General features: G+C 29.3%; 2 protein-coding genes across 5 annotated transcripts in view; one reads left to right on the plus strand and one right to left on the minus strand.

Moving 5' to 3' along the window:
* Positions 1–16,252, minus strand: part of LOC112688115 — a 56,471-nt gene that overhangs the window by 39,066 nt on the left and 1,153 nt on the right. Inside the window, exon 2 of one of the 4 annotated variants that reach the window (XR_003149047.1) lies at positions 5,461–5,816. The exons of the other annotated variants lie outside the window; for them this stretch is intronic. The gene's annotated coding sequence lies outside the window, so the exon portion shown is untranslated. Of the gene's footprint in view, positions 1–5,460; positions 5,817–16,252 lie in introns of those variants that run through there. 4 annotated transcript variants of the gene reach the window in all.
* The window catches only part of LOC112688113 (proton-coupled amino acid transporter-like protein pathetic), a 41,993-nt gene that overhangs the window by 10,998 nt on the left and 14,743 nt on the right, over positions 1–16,252 (plus strand). The gene's annotated exons all lie outside the window — the stretch shown is intronic.

Raw genomic sequence — 16,252 nt, forward strand, 5'->3', positions numbered from 1 at the left:
ATGAAACATAATGTATGCAGAATAGAATTATAACAATTGTACAAATTGTTAAATGTTTAATGTTTATTCATTTTGTTTAAAATTGAAATGTAAATCCGTGCGGATACTTTATGTCGTCATAAGATCTAAACTGTACTCAGTCCGTTCGCGTTACGCAACGGTGTTGTTTTAGACGTATAAATTGCAGGTGGAAATGGTGCGGCGAGAGGAATTTATTCTTATCCGGGTTGAGGGTGAAGTGTGCCGTAACAAGTAGAAATATGTTCGAGAATTATGCGTGTACGCACACGGCTTAAGATGATCGCAGTTGATTTTTCATTAGACCGTACGTGGCGGTGTTAAACGGGATACGTTCGCTGGCCGAGGGGATTCTCGAACGAATTCATATACGATTGCAATTGGAAACGGATACTTTGGAGAACGTCCAATCCCAATGATGTTATACATTGTTACGGTGCAGGTGTGATTTTTACCATTACCGTTATCATAATCGTAATCTGCTACGTTGCAAATTATGTTCGTACAGCGTGCAACTTATTAGTTGCACACGAGAACCGCTCGTGTTACCGTTCGAGTATACGTACACATTGCCGCCCGTCAACGCGGTTTATTTATTAATGTTTTAAACGTGTCCTGTCGACGGTACACGATCGTCATTTGAAACACGCTGCGCGTCGGAGAACGTCTACGCGCGGACGGTTCGATGATCCTGCGGCCACGGGGAAACACCGACAGACATATTTCTCTGCGGCGGCGGGCAGACATTGCGAACGGGTGCGCGTTGATATTTTCGAATGCGTCTCTGTTCACCTGTGCAACGAGACCACGTGTTGCTCGGGTGTGCGACTGGCCGGGCGAACGGAGAGGTGGAAAATAATAAACCATCGCACACGCTGCCGCGGCCCCCGCAGCTGCCAGTGCCTCCGAGACGGAGAGGTTATTTATACGGTCTATTGGCGACACGTGCGCTGCGGATTCCGACTGTGTGGGCGCACCACACGTCTATCGGCTCTGCGACGTCTTGAATCAGTGGCGTAACTGCGTGTGTATGTGTGTGTGTGTGTGTGTGTGTGGGGGGGGGGGCAACAAGGGCATTTGCCCCCCTCCCCCGAGACATTTTTTGATGCCATAATGCAAATCAATTGTAAAAAGCTTAAATAATGTAAATTATAAATATTTTTAATTTTCACTGATTATAATCGTGTTTGATATCAAAAGTTTTTGATATCACTTATCAATGTAATATAAAATATCAATATTCGACTGAATTGAGATTAGGAGTGATGGTCACGTATAGTCACTATTTTATAATATGGTTATCATTGATATCAAGTGATCAACATGAGTTTTAAGTATTTAGTAATAATTTATAATAAAGTTTCAGATTATATTATAACCATAAAAAATTGTGCAATTAATTTATGCTTTCTTCCCCCCCCCCCCCAAAAAAAATGTTTCACAGGTATGCCACTGTCTTGAACTTACGACCAAAATGTACGTTACACGTTTTTTATAGGTTTTTTGTCACTTCTGCGTACTCTGCGTACTCGAAGTTTTTAGACATTTTTTTTTGTCGTTTCAAAAATTCCGGTAAACGTGATACGTATCTTCTGTTAAATCCATTCCAACGAAATACCTGATTGTTTCGATCAATTTCTTTTCTTATCCCCGCGTTAACTGTTTCGGATTATTATAGTTGGTTCATTTTTCTTTATAAATGGAGTGTAGTTATATGTTTTAATTCGTTCGTCGACACGGTAAACGTAAAATATAATGTCGTTGAACCTGTCACGTAAATAAAAATACGCACGTAGTTGTTATTTCGTAAACGAATCCGATTACAGTTGTGTTTTCCGTTTAACAATTATTTTATTACAGTTATAATTCTGCGCTAAATTTATCACTTCGTGGAATGTATTTAAAAACAATTGCTATAATATTTCCTAACCCGAGAAGATGTGTACAACCGTTTATAGTAAATTATATCAATGTTTAATTCCAATACAGTTTTGTTTTTGAATGTTTCAATATTTGAAATATTTTATACACATTTGTAATTGATTCCAGCACTGACCTAATATGAAACGTACCTTAAAATGCTGCACAAATTTCTTATTTGATTTGACGTGTACGGTAGGTTAGATTATAAATAGATTTATAAATTATATATAAATAACTTTATTACACCCAGTACTCAGTACCCACGTTCCACGAATTACATAATATTCATGGTTATTTCTACGTCGTAATGAGAATTTATCATTTTTATTTTCAATAACAATTATTTGTCATACAAAAAAAATCTTATGTCCAAGCGCGGCCAGATGTAAAAGTCCTTAAGCCCGATCGGGTCCGAAAAGTTTTACCAAAAAAGCCTAGCTTGGCCCGGCTTGAAAATTTTTACGAAAACGAAAGTCCGATCTAGCCCTCATTATTTTCATTATTTTCATTAACCGGTGCGGTCCAGTTTCAGTACGGGCCCGGCTTTTTGAGGACCGGGTTGGGCCGGCCTGGTCCTTGCAGGTCTTTACTACCTACTTCGTTTGTGAATATGAAAATGATATTTGAGGAAATGGTTATTTTGATATTATAAATATCTATGCGCATAAATAAAATATGTGAATCTAACCGCTAAATTTCGTTCAACCAAGTATAACGAAAAATGCATTTCCCAAAAATGAGCTTAAAAAACATTTTTAAACGAGCACACGTTCAAAATCACCGTGCACACATGCAATTAGTTTTCATCTGCGTATCGGTAGTGTTATCGTATGCTCGGCAAATCACGTGCTGAAATATAAATGACCTATACCCGATAATTGTTATCTTACATATTAACGTGTATAATACCTATTATAATTATGCATGTAAATCGCCGGACATCCGATTTGATTAATTGTCTGTAGTTCCGTGTATTATCACTTTTTTTTTCATGCGATTGCGTGAATTTTTTTTCGTTTCATTTGAATTGTTATTAGTCTGTAAATTATGCGAAATTTACATTTACATATAATTATACACTCGTATACTCACGGATGTATGTAGGTCCTATGTACAGTGGCGCTAAAGTTTATGTTAAATGTACATTATTGCCATGTTATATAATGTGATCCACGTTATTAGATACCGCGTGGTTATTGTGAATCGATCGTACATATCGAAACCAAACTTTTATTATTCGATCCAATTTTTGTATTCGATTGAAATTTCAGCAAGGTCCACCAAATTTTATTTGTGCTTATTTGTGTTAATGTGCATACTCATCAGGGACTAACATTTTGTGCAGTATGACACACTTTATGTAATACAAAATTAATAATAAGTGTGTTGTGGTTATATTCTCTGTATTACGGTAGAGTTTGTTTTTAATTTTACATTTTTTTTATTAAATTATTTTTCATATTTTTAAAATTTCAAGATGAATTATCAATAAAATCTAAAATACTAATAATTTTAACTGTATTACTCATTACTGTTAACGTTTGAAAGGGATGTATGCCAAGATCCTTAAGTGTGCAGTACGAAAGCATATATTTTAGTTTCTGATACTTATTGAATTTTTATTAAAATATCATTGTTAAACCACCTCTCCACGTTGACCTAAATATTTGTAACAATTTAACGAGATAATTTGGTGCATATGGTGTATGAAATTATTGAACGATTATCTATGTTTTATTTTGCGCACTTGTTTTTAGACACGTCATCGTGCTAAAAAATGTAAAGAATATTTTGACCAATGGAAATATGAGTGCTTTTACATTTTGATTTATTGCACATCCTGCGCAGGGTAAAGATAAATTGTTATATTTTGTGCTAACAAGCTATAGTGTAATTTATATGTATTATTAAACATATAAGGTGTTCCTGTAATGGTCGAGGATACTAGTATATTCTCTGGTATGGTCAAATTAAGAATGTTTTGAATTTGTTTTTCCATCTTCAAAACCTGGGTTTTATATAATTACCTTTAGAACATTATTTCGAATCTAAATATGAATAACAGTAAGATATGTCTTGCAAATTGTCCACGTGAATCAATGTCTAACATCGATTTCAGGCTTGTCGCATGTTTTTCACGCTCGAGTCGGCAATATCAAAAGATGTGGTGTGACATACTAGTTTGTATGAGAACTCTAAAGATAAACAAAGGAAAAATTTATTTGTTATAATTTCACAAATCTGATTAATTAACATGGGTTTCATTGACTTTCAAATAAATTTTGTTTTATTATAATTATTTTACAATAAAAACGATGTTAATTAATCAGATATGTGAAATTGCAACGATTTAAGAATATCATATTTCACGTTTATTTATCATGCAGAAATATCTTACAAGTACTTATTATTAGATTCAAAATAACGTTCAAAAGATAATTAGATAAAACCTAGGTTTTGAAGATGGAAAAAAATTAAAAATTTAAAACAGAGATTACATATGTAATAGTTTCCTCTACCTTTCCAGGATTTATATACGTGAGTATAATATTGGAGGACCAATTATTATTAATTTAGTAGATTATACCATACATGTATTAATAGAACATGTGCGCATTATTTTCTGCTAAATAGACTTTTATACGATTTAATGCGTTATCAGCTAAAGGAATCATGTATACAACAATGTTATTACGAGTATAATATGTGAGAATAATGGCGTTAAACACATGTTGAAGGACGGTTGGACTATATAGATTTGTATTATTTCATTTACAAAAAAATAATACGTATCTCATCGAAAATTATTTCCGTATAATATTATTTGAGTCGTTGTGCACGTGGCAGTTGTTCATTTTGTACGTATTGTTATTCGTTACCTAGCTGGTAGGTATAATGACCCAAAACTGAATGTGTCCTCAAGGTCAAATAGTACTCATTGTAATCTCAAACATCTATTTCGCAGCGTGTACTGCCATAAACTACCTACAGTTATTTTTCATACGCATTTTTTTAAAAAAAAAAAAAAAACGTTGGAAATAAATTATTTCGTTCAGTGATCAACGGTTAATCACTGAATATTTTAGAAGTACAAATAACAAAGAACTTTAAAATGAGCAGCTAAATTTTAGGTTTGACTTTTTTTGACAAAACATATTCTTCGTCAAGTCCTCTATAGTTTATTTTATAATCAAACGTGCACAATAATTTTTGGATTTATTTATTTGATTTAGGCTTGGAAACTACTTAATACAATAAGGTTTGGTTGTTACGTCCATAGAATAGATTATTACTCCGATCCCGTTTTAAGCTTTACGGAATAACTTGTAATAAATTACGTAGTATCAAATAATTAAAATCCGGATGATTAATATATAGCAGGTATTTTTTTATTTTTTTTTATTATCCGTGGCAACTATGGCCATTGTATGAAATATTAAATTTACATGATTATATATATAAATACTTAACAATAACGGTTCTAATAATAAATAGACAAAACAATCAAAGGGGGAAAAATAAAAAAAATAAAAGAAAATAAACTCTTGAAATGGGACACATTAAAAAAGAAGAATTTAGAGTATTCTGCATTGATTACAATTACAGTTTATTTATTAGTTGTGTGTCTGATAGGAATTGGATGAGCTTGTAGATGTTAGTGGGCTCAGGATTGAATATTTCGACTAGATGGTCAGAAAGTTAAAAGTGTCTTCTCTCCATATCATACTCTCTGCATAGTAGCAGATATTAACGAACGCAAATTATACATATGGTTTTTGAACTTATTGATGATTCGTTCACATGCCAGTTGTTATATGTTTTGTTGTTTTGTGGTTTTAATAATAATTGCTTCGATGACGTTTGGAAGACGTTATCTGCACATAGAAATATTTATATCAGTATTTTAATTATTAATATAGAAGTATTTATTTATTTTACAATAAAACACGATTTACAACAAGCTCGTGCGTGCATTCTAATGAAATTCATTAACGGGTAGGAATTTATGTGTTTATAAGCGTGTAAACATTAATTTCTTATATACTAATGTTTTAGTTTTGACGTTTACATTGCAGGTTAGGTTTATTGCAGTGCCATGGTAGGTTTTCCGCCCAAAGCAATTGTTTGCAAGTTATTTTGTTTCTTGAAGTCTGGAATAGCTATTATAATCTATATAAGGATAAAAATATTGTTTTGTGGTTTACTCTTTCGTTAAAGTATAGGTACTTACAAGATAATTTTTTCTTATTTTCAAATTCATTAATAGTTTAAAAGTTTCGCTGGGCACGTATTACGTGGTTGCATTTTATTAATTTTTTTCATTTCCTATTATAATCTGTACATAAGCAATTTAACACGTGCGTAATATACGTGTCCACATTAACCGAAATCTTTCTAGCTGTAAAAAGTAGTATCAAATATTTATTTTGTTAGTAATATTATTTGAGAGAAATTTCAAATTTGTTTGCTGCCGTGCAAATAAAACTGTATAACATTGTACGTTCAAGTTGTATAATAATGGTGGCTAATTTAATTATTACATATAATGCCGTTGACAGGTCAAATATTAAACTTCAATTTTCTTCCTCGGTGTAACGTATCATAAACCTGTTCCCTTGTGTTTTCAAGTGTTTTTTGATGTTTATTCATTTGTATGTACGTTTATTAACCAATAATTATGTATACGTAATAAAAACGTTAACATGTGTGTGTACTAAATGATACGCACGTTTACGCCTAATCTATTGTTAAATGCGTTTCAATGTTTGTGGCATATGGATATGCGATTTATGCTTCATCGTATGACATTTTTGGCTCAACATAAACTGATTTTGATGTATTTCAGATAATATTCTCATGTTTTTCGGAATTAAAACAGTTTTTTAAAATATTAAAGTATAAATTAATACATTCAGAGATGACTTAGATCAACAACATCTGATGTATAATTAAATAAGTTTAACGTAGATTAACCGGTTAGGTTATTGAAAAAAAATTGTTTTTATCAACTAGAGATATGATTTTTTTTTTAACCTTTTTAATCAAATTTTTCGTATTTGTCATAAACTTTTATGAGCATTACAAACTATTAAAATTGAGTTCAAAACTCAATATATCAGAAACCTAATTTTTATTAATTTTTTCATTCGGAGAGGTTAAATTTTTCCTCAGCAATAGTTTTTCATTTAATATTTTTAGTATGTTGTAATTATATAAAACCAATGGAACGATTTTTCCTGTTTCAATTTTATTATATTATTTTGCAATCACACGCAGTGATCGTCTTCGTTATCATGAATCGTGTGTCTGTGTATTATATTCTGCATATCGATGTTTACTTTTACATTGTGATGGTTTTTAATTTAAAATTAATTCAAAATTCCTTATTTTGCACAGGTAAAAATGTAAACAGCCAAATTCACTATATTATGCTTTATTGTATTGAAACGTTTTATTGGATAATATGCGTTTATCGTGGAAGATTTGTGTTCAAACATATTTTCTATGATGCTAATAAATTGTTTTCTCGTTGAGACTATAATAGTATGATACCACACACATATAATAATTCACAAAGCGTGCAATAGATTGATCTCGACGTACGATTTATAGCGTAGAGACACGTGTAGACACGCTGCAGGCTGTATAGGACTCATGTCCCACGTCAGATGAATTTTAACGAATTTTTGTACGTACGAACGTACGAATTATAATTGTATGCAAAACATATAGCATATTTTGCATTTATTCGGACAAATACCGCGTCAATTTCACTGTCTCGTCGTTCAGTCATATAAATTTCTGCGATGACGTCGATAACAATGGCCCTTCGATATAATGTTTTTAAATACATATGTTTCAATTAAATAACGTAGGATAGGTTACGTCTAGGATAGGAACGTAAAAAAAAAAAAAGACTATATGAGAAGAAAGCACTCGAAGAACTTAAGGGAGAGAGGAACAACCCGAGGAAGTTCTTCAAACACTGCAAACGACTCAAACAAAGACTTAAACCACGAACACATTTCTTAAAAAAATTATCAGAATGATCTCCTTTCGGAACTGAGAAAAATCGTACATTTTAGAAAACATTTTAATACGCCACTCAATACGAGTCAAGCAAATAACAGTAATAGAACCAAGTATGAAGAACTAACTTATCAAATGGCTGAATCAGAATGTAAGGAGCCTTGCAGAGATAGAATATATCAAACCTTAAAAATAATAAAGCTCCAGGAGAAGATGGCATAAATCCCGAATTACTCAAAGCAGCAGGAAAAGATATATTTGTAGAATTAAAATCTTTAATTCAAGAAATATGACACAAGGAACAGATTCCAACGGATTGGAAAACCGGGATAATTTGTCCAATATTCAAAAAAGGAAACATTAGTATAGTATCAAAGTACCGTGAAATTTTTTTCCCATAGGAAGACCACATCAAAGATGGTTCGATGCCGTGAAGAGAGATTTGACACAAGTGAACCTTACGTATAATATCAATTTGGCAGTAGATAGAATGCAATGGAGAGAAATTGTAGAAGTAGCATTAGACCTAAATGGTCTGTTTCAAGCCTTAGAAAAAGAAGAACGTAGGATAGGTATGCGTTTTGTATTGTATTCGAGACGTGTGTCAACCTTATCCGATGGTTTTTACCGTACACTGTAGTTCGGTCCGTGACAGAAATGGCTTTACCAATAGTACTCAATTAGGGAAAAGTGTACAACACAGTGCATACTGATAAAATAATTCATTAAACTCCATGATTATTGTTTTCGTTAAACATTTTTATTATTGTTCTTGTGTATACGTAGTTTTGGATGCTGACTACTAGTAGATAATCTACTGTAATCTTCTGCTTGCATACGAGTATATACCGTGCTTGCAACCGATGAAAGCGGTCTCGATTGCAGCAGACTGCAACAACTTATACAACATAATATATATATATCTTACATAGGCACATGCGTTCTACTGAATGCATTCGTATCGATTAATATAAATAACGAGACACGTCCATCGTGGCATTAACTGGTTTTCGATATTTATCGGTAAACTGTATAATGTAATATGTATACGTAGCCACTATACTTATTTTGTCGCGACCGACAAAAACTGAAAAAAATTCATGTCGTCTGCTGCATGCGTTTTTGAAATTGAATTACATTAGTCACACGAGTCGCTACAAACTGTGTCTAGAAACCTATATGTACTAATATATCTATAAAATTAACATAATGCGCGTTATATTATGATAAACTTAAACCTACTCGTGGTATGTTGACTATAAGACATTCATCCGGTATTATTTTGATGCGCAATTATAAATGCGTTATGCATATAATAATAAGACGTTTTCTACCTTATATCGTTTTGGAGAATAGTTATTATTTTTGCGGTCAAAAAAATATGGTTCACACATAAGCTGTGTTACTTGAGTAACCGTAGCCATTTCAGAATGTTTTTATTGGCTTTTGTTTTTATTCCATTCCTTTGTTACGGAAGCCAAATATGTTTAAGCTTACTTTGTCCGTGTTATCAGAAATTCAGTTTATTAATAATGTCAAAAATAAAACTAAACACATATTTGAGTATCAAAAATATTCCATATTGGTATATTTACTTTTTTGGTTTTGAAATAATATTTCCTAATTTTGTAAATATGCTAATGTCGTTTTATTGATACATCAAAGAGTCATAAATATATATATATATATATATATATATATATATACAGTAAAACCTCAATAAGACGGAACTTCGGTAAGACGGAAACCTCGGTATAACGGAACATTATTTTGGTCCCGTTTCAAATGACATACAATTAATTAACCCCGTCAAGACGGAAACCCCGTTAACACGGAAAAATATCATGGTCCCGATCGATTTTGTCTTATCGAGGTTTTACTGTATATATTTAGTGGGTTTGTGGTTGTACAGTGGTAGTTCTAAGAAGTTCTTGTCACATATTTCTGTGTTTTTTTTTTTATTATTAAACAAATATTTTTGTCAATGGGATTCATTAAAAATTGCTTTCAAAATATGAATGAAAATGATTTGTGTATTTTAGTCATCAGCTTTGACCTTAATTATGTTTAGTGAATCCATCGAACTATTTTATTTTGGTTCCGAAAATCATTCAAGTCGTATAATTTCTTTTTCAAAAAGTTGATAAGATACATTAAATTATTTAACATATTTATACACCAGAGACCAGACATGTTAATTTCAATCGATATTTTATCAAAACATGTTCAGTTATCGAAAGGTGTGTGACAAAAAGCAGATGGCATAATTTTATCTAGATAATCTATACTTAATGTGTAGCGTGTACATTTAATTTTTATTGTATGTATTTTTATTTAAAATAAAATAACATATAAAATCGGTTAGTAAATAAGCAAATTTGTTATTACAATATAACAGTATAACAATTATAAAAATCATGAACAAGATTTTTATTTATTACGAACTTCAAATGTATGTTTTGTCAGTTGTTCAATAATTTTATCATGATGAATGCAGTAATTAAATAAATTGCCTACACGTTACTCCTGCAATACACATTTTCCCCCGTGGTGTGTGCTCGTTGATACTGTTTGTTTCAATTTCGAAACTGATAGAAATTGATGGTTTTTACATTTTTAAATCTATATTATTTATACGAACAAAAACACTCGTTAACTTATCAGTATTGTTTTTTGTGATGTTTCAGGAACAGCATTATACTTGATGTTATGTGTGTTAATACTAATGATTGTTTCGCTGTAAATGAACTAAATTCATTATTTTTTCTCTGATTCTATTTTTCTTTCTCTCTCTTTATATTTCAATATATATTAGTTCAAAATTGAAAATTGTTTTTTTTATTTTTCTTATTAATATGTGTTTCCGAAAAACTATCAACACGAATAATTTGTTTTATTCAACCGAAAATGATATATTAGATCTATTATAAATTTAAATTTCAAAGAATGGATAGTGTTTTTATACTGATTTGACATTTAAAACCTGATATATCATGTTTATGAATTGACCTTAAACCTGTCTTCGCTAGATTACAGGAGAGATATTTTTCCTTTTACGTCGAATTGTTGTTTAATACATCCAATTTTGAACACGACGATATTGGGTAAGCCACCTCTTCTTAAACATTTTATAATGATGATAATCGTTTATTCTTGTATATATATATATATATATATATATATATATATATATATATATATATAAGCAAACAGTCCGTTTGAACTTTGGAGAATAAAAACAGTTTGATTGTGCAGGAACTTTATAACTTTATTAGGGTAGATAATACTGTTAATATTATTACTTATCCCTAAATAACATTAGAGTGTTATAGGTAACCATAATAATAATCTTAAAAGTTATTGGAGATTAATAACTAATGAAAATCGAAAACTTTTAATCATCTTATTGTTTGCATATAGTTAAATAATATACGTTGATATTTCACTTGTTGATTTTATGTTGGATAATACGAGTAGTTTAAAATAATATTTATTTTTTATATTGTTCTATGTTATTTATGGTGTCGCGAAACCATCAAAATTGTTAAATGTTATTGGTTATAGGTTTTGTATTTAAATATATCTATATGTATTATGTTTAAAAATGCATGCTGATCGATCGATATTATAGTATATTCCTCCAAGAGTGCATATATTAAGTAGAAGCCCCAAAAATTGTATATTTTTTTATATACCACATGGTGCAAAGAACATAACGCTGTTAAGTTTTAAATTATTTTATTTTATAATAACGATGTCTCCATTCAATACAGATAGTAATAATATGATTTAAAAATAATAATGCAAATTATATTGTATATTTTTTTAACATGAACCAAATAATATACTGATTATTTTCAAAATTAATAGTTATTTTATGTAAAATAGCTATTATACATTTAGTATTGAATTTATATTATGTTAATTAAGTAAAATTTATGATTTGTCCTATATAATATTCGTATGCTAACGAAATATATTTACAAATTACAATATGTAAATATTGAGTTGCATGTTTCTTAATGTTTTGTTTAGATATTTGTATTAAATCTGTATAACGTTAATATTGTTCTTGATCAAATTCCAATGTCTTGGTAAATAATTAAAAATAATTGTTGTATTGCATATCGTGTTAAAATATTGACTTCGAATTTTTCTTAACTTTTATATTACGTTAATGATTAGTAAATCATTAACGTAATATAAAAGTTAAGCAAGATTGAATAAGAGGGAATATAAACAAGACAGTAGATATTATATTTTTTATAGTTAAAGATCATTAAATTATTATTAAACCAATAATAATAGTAAACATTAAAAAAAAAAAAATGTTATTCATTTTTATTTTATTTTTAATACCGTTTTATATTAGTTAGTCATATAAACTACCGTGATTTTGATTTTTTAAAGTGTCGCTTTCTTGCTTGATAGTGGAATTTTATAAAACCTTGACTATTATTCTTAGATAAACATTATATACGGCCTCATGTCCATGGTTTTAACTAAATTAATTTTTAGACGGTGTTAATGTAAAGAAAAATATAGGAGTATATTAAATATTCTAGTGAATGAAATTCAACGATTTTTAATTATTTTAAACACGGGTTTTGGTTATATATAAATAGTTAAAATTTTTATAAATAAAGACTTAAAAAGTGAAGTACCTAATTTTAAGATTTTTTTTTAAAATAAAAATTACAAATTCCCCTTAGAATTTTATATGCTTATTTATTCTTTTAATACACCTTCTTCCCAATCTTGAATTTTTCAGTTTATTTATTCACCTGAGTTATCTTTGTTTGCTCATCTGCAATTAATTATTGTTTGAAATGTCTAAGTTGTTTTTGACAAACTTCTTAGGAAATAATTATATCTGCATTAAAATTGTAATTAATAATGCAATTATTTGTTTAGAAATTAATTTAAATGTCTTACGTATAAATATTTACTGCATGTCTACATTTATGATATTAGATTTTACGATAGTGTTTTATAACTTGATTCGTCATAATTAAATAATTGGTCGAACATACCCATACCAAACAGACTATATACAGGTATTTTTCAATTTTTGTTCGTGCTTAAACGGCTACTGTTAATCATATTATTCGTCCATGAGGCTGTTGATATTTTTAGTTTTTATTATCGCTACTGCGTATATAACTGCAGTGTCTAAGTAAATTTTTAATTTACATCATAAGTACATTGATTAACAAAAGCATGAAATCTCGAAAAAGTATTTTTGTGCCGTCGCCGTGTCATTGCGTTAAATTTAAACTTTTAAACGTGGGCACAACTAAAATGCGCCATTCAGTAGTTTACATTGGTATAAAAAATAAAACATTTTTATTATTTGCATTGCGTTTTACGTAATAATCGTTTGAAATTGCCCTGATCAAATATAATTTGATCAGTCACCCACGCGCAATGATGTCGGAGGTTACTACAACTGTTTTTCAAAAATGTCCTAATCAATTGAAACAATTTGCGTTCCCGTTGTGAACTGTAGGTATATAGCTGAAGAATTGTATTTAGTTTTATTATTTGATTGTATTAGACCCGCGTACAGTGTGAAAAATTACTCAAAGAAAGGAAAAACTACCATACACTTCATACGGTTATAAATTGTTGAAAATAATTTTAAAAAAACGTGTTCAATTATGTTTTTTTTATTTGGTATAAGAATAAAATAAAAACAAAAAAAAGACATTTTTAAAAGTTAAGCTAAATATTATTATGCCTAACGGTGTAGTAAGATGGACATAATCCAATAACGTACAAATAACTGACCGAAGCATAATATTGAAAATCGCTTTAGATTTTTCGAGTGTATGTAATGCTAAAAGCTGAAATATTTGCAAACGATAATATAGGCAAAACATTTAAATTTTCTTTTATACTTTAAAAAAAGTACTCGAAGTAAATAATAAAAAAAAAAAAAAAAACATAAATTAAAGCTCTAAGCTCAAATAAATTTTAGAAGACGAGAAGTGAGGTATGTTGAATTATTCATACACTAACCATTAATTCTATTTTTACAGTTCGATATTATTTATTTTCAAATTATTCATAATCTATTTTTCAAATGGTAAATATAATTTGTATGTATAGTTATTATGATTCAATTTTTAATATGAAAAGTTATTTTTTTAACTTTTTTAATTCTTTTATTTTATTAGTTTAAAGTTTTCCTAACATTTGTCATCTAAACTTAGGTGTAAAGAATTAAATTTTTTAACATTTTTGGATCACAATGGTATAAGAAGTTAGAACTATGGATCTAAAATGTACTGAATATAGTAATTAATTTTTTTATTACGAAACATTTAAGAGTTAAACAAAATAATGCACAAAATAAATATATAAATAATATACAATAGTTGTATTGTAATACTAATAAGTGATTTAAGACGTCGTGAGGACGGCTGCGTAAGAATCTAAGACGGGTATTCAGCCTTAAGTGCCATGGAAATATTATGCGATAATTTTAGTTTTTATTATACTTGTTTTAATATGTGGAAAGTTGAAATAGCAAACACATACTATAGATCCTCGGTACTATGATATAAACCATACTTGTTTATATTTTATTTCATAGATTTTATTTGAAAATAAAATAGAAAAAAATGCTCATGAAATTCTAGTCTAGAATGCTATAATGGAGCACTTCAGACGTGATAAGTAATTATTTCGTCTACATTGTATTCTATTATACAATCGTTTTGGTAATAATATCAAAAAATAAACGTTGTGATTTGTTTTATAATGTTTTCTAAAAACACTTAATAATAGTCAGTAAAATGTTATTCTCAGGTTTAAAATGAAATAATATATGTGCTTAATCACGTCTATATTATATTGACAAAACAGCAGTTGATTTTGTGCAGTATTGGTTTGGTTGGTGTATAAATACATTGTTATTTTTTCGGTTTCAGTTTAGTAATTAAAAATGTATCGACCTTTAGTACGGTAAATAATAAATATTTACATTCTCACGTGGGCGTCCCACGTGGTCCTTACAAGACAACACAAATCACGTACGCTGGGACATTATTATTGTTACACAGATAGTAGTGACAATTGTGTTTTGTTATATACGAGTAGATTAAAAACCTATATAAATATATTGGATGATAGCCATTTAAATTTATATTTAAGCTAGTTGATATAGAAGTATTTATTACAATCGTGATTTTTATGTACTATGACGACCTTTTTAAACTTTTGATTATCCGAAACACGATAATAGTTAGTTACATAATATTAATGTCACTAAAATTATAATATTGTTGAGTTAAATGATGTATTATATCGATTGTTGCAGCGAACAAAATATTATTACAATTATAGTTTATGTTCTTTATATTTTTTCACTCCTTAATTTTTTTTTTTTCATATGGCTTTATGAGCAACAACCAATAGACTCCTCAATATAGATATGCAATAAAAGTATAATACGAACTCATGAATAGTTGACCGTTTGACGAGACGTTAGAATAAGAGCCATTTTAGAGTTTTATTAAGGTGGTGTTATTTTTGATCCTGGTTGAGTTGGTGGAGCGTGTGCGTGTGCGTGGAAAGGGTCTTATACGAATTGCGGGGGTGGGTATACCTGCCAAATTTATTTGATTTAGCCTGTATTTACTTCGTAAAATATAGTGAACACATATTAAAGATAATACAAATCAATACATATAAAAATAATCTTATACTTAATGTACAATATAAAATAGATATACAGTAAAATTAAATTACTAAATGTTTTAAATTGCTTAAATAGTAAAGATGATGATAATAATTATAAAAATAATAATACTATTAATAGCATAGTTAATAAAGATAAAAGTTGGATCCCATGAATATAATTTATTTCATATTAACTACATTATATTTAAAATGTATATTAACATTATTTATTGGCTTACTTTTAATACTATTTTATGTGAATAGTTGATCACTAAAGTACATAGATCAGCAATAGAAAAATATATTAGATTAAAAATTCGCCTAAATTTTTGGAAATCGCGTAGTTTGCGACTAACGTACGTGTGTTATCGTATCCTGTTGGTGTGTAAAGCAACAGAACGCATTACGATAATTTATCGCGTAAAATTCTCTAATTCTATAATTGTAACATTATTTAATAGCGTTGTCAAATAATCGTAGTATCAGAGATAAAAATATTCGAAAAAATAAAACAAAAATTCAGCCATTTTAATCGTACCACTGGTAGGTGGTCCGTGGGGGTAGAAATAATAATTATCATACTCGTATGCACGCA

The sequence above is a fragment of the Sipha flava genome, unplaced genomic scaffold (genome assembly GCF_003268045.1).
Source record: "Sipha flava isolate LNK unplaced genomic scaffold, YSA_version1 37_pilon_pilon, whole genome shotgun sequence".
NCBI classification, from domain to species: Eukaryota; Metazoa; Arthropoda; class Insecta; order Hemiptera; family Aphididae; genus Sipha; species Sipha flava.